The sequence below is a fragment of the Papaver somniferum genome, chromosome 4 (genome assembly GCF_003573695.1).
Source record: "Papaver somniferum cultivar HN1 chromosome 4, ASM357369v1, whole genome shotgun sequence".
In the NCBI taxonomy this organism is placed as follows: Eukaryota; Viridiplantae; Streptophyta; class Magnoliopsida; order Ranunculales; family Papaveraceae; genus Papaver; species Papaver somniferum.
Window position 1 is genome coordinate 109,041,727 of NC_039361.1, and position 2,053 is coordinate 109,043,779.

Sequence of the window (2,053 nt, forward strand, 5' to 3'; positions counted from 1 at the left end):
AGAATCAAGCGAAACCAAAGAGATTCTATGCAAATCTCCACCAATATATTTTACTCTCAACACATTTTTTTTGTTCACTCGTACCTGAAATCAATTGACCCCACATTTTTTTTCTCATTTTTATAAGCAACAGATAATCATCCCTATTGTCCTTACATAAAGAGTGTAGGAGCCAACTTACATTAGTTTAATTTCATTGAGCTGGATCGTGAGCAACTCCATTTACAACACGGTTGATAAATATAAAAGCGATAAATTTAAACTTGATAATTAGGATTTTAATGTCCTGTAACAGACAGTAGGTTCTCTGATTGCCCTTGAAGGTCTTCTTGTTTATTTGTTCCAAAATAGCTAAAGTGTCACTCTCAACAATGATTTGATCAAGTCTCTTCTCCAAAGCCACCGTCAATGCACCTTTAATTGCTCGAGTCTCCACTTCTTCTGCAGAGAAACATACTAAGTAAGTCGGCAAAGCATAAACAAATTTTATGGTTTGAATCTCTAAGAATGAAACTCATTCCTCACACTTTGTTGTGCCCATGATGTCCACACACAGTAACTAATTTTGTGCTTGTTTTCTCTATTCATCACACTTGGAAATCTCTTCCTTTTGGAAATAATATATATATATATATATAGCAATAAAAAATGATCAACTAATCCTGTAATTCAATCTCAGTTGAGATGTTCACCTGAGTCGTGATTCTCGCGATGGCTGAATCCGAGAGATTAGTTTAACCTGGGAGCACAACAATATTGTTCTGTCTGGATACAAAAAAAGACTTAACAAAATCAAAAGTTATTCTAGGAATTAAAAATAAAGGAGTGGAATCCTCGCATTAAACTAAAGCATTTGATTTTCTCCCTTCATTTGGATAATAAGTCTGATGCTCTATTTGCACTTCTGTATGCAAATTGATATCCCAAGAAAGAGACCATGGTATTTGCCAGATTACGAGCTTCATCCAAGATATGTTTACATTGCTAACTGATTGTGTCATTTGTGCCTTGTAGGTATTTGATAAATGATAAGCAATTTCCTTCGATGATTAGATTTATGATATTGTTCCTTTTAACCCAAATCACAGCTTGCAGAGCAGCTACATCTTCTGCCTCTTCTGCTGATGTAGTCCTGCAAACTCCACTGCCACTCCTTTGAATATTCCTCTGTGATTACGTAAAAGAAATCCTAAACCATCATTATCCAATTTAGAAAACCATGAAGCATCAAAATTATTCACTTAAGGACAAAACCAATATATATTCTTTTGTTTTTGGTTGAATGAGATTAGCTAAAGAATTGTGTGTTATCGGACGCCAATATTGAAAATGCCTAGCTATCTGTTGTGCAACTTGTTCTGCAGTAGTGTTATTATTCCACCCTTCTCAATATCTTGTAGGGCTTTATGACGATACTCTTTTTGTGTTTTCTTCTTCTCCAACTTCTAAAGAATAAAAAGAAATAATGTTTGGTTTGATCTGATATTTAAATTCTTCCAAATAGATCAAAATATTTAATATAGTTCTTATGTATTATAAATAAAACTCCTTCGCTTCTTTGAGGTTTTAGGTTTCAGTTTGGTTTTTCTTTTCCTTCGCTTAATATGTCAAGTTATTGCCTGTTAAATTGTCTCCCATCACTGATGAGGAGAAATCTCATATTCCAAGGAATTTTACCAGAGCTTGAGGAAGATCTTTTAGAATTTTCTTGACTTCTTGGACGGTGTTTTGGCTGTCCATGAGAGATTTATGTTGTCCTTGGTGATATTGTCTGCCAAGACTTTACAATCAGTAATTATTGAAACTCTAGACAAGACGTCGTTTCTTAGCCAGATTACCGCTTTTTTTAAGGATTTCGCTTCTGCATGAAGATCCGAGGTAGCTGTCTCCGAACCTGCTGAAGTGTGCATAAATGTTTGACGATCGACTGAATAAACGATATGAGCGTATCCCATTGAGAGGTCTTCTTCCTTGAAAGAAACATCAGTAAATATTATCCAGTCTGTTTATATATCTGACCATTTGGTATTGATCATCATTAACTCATTGTTTT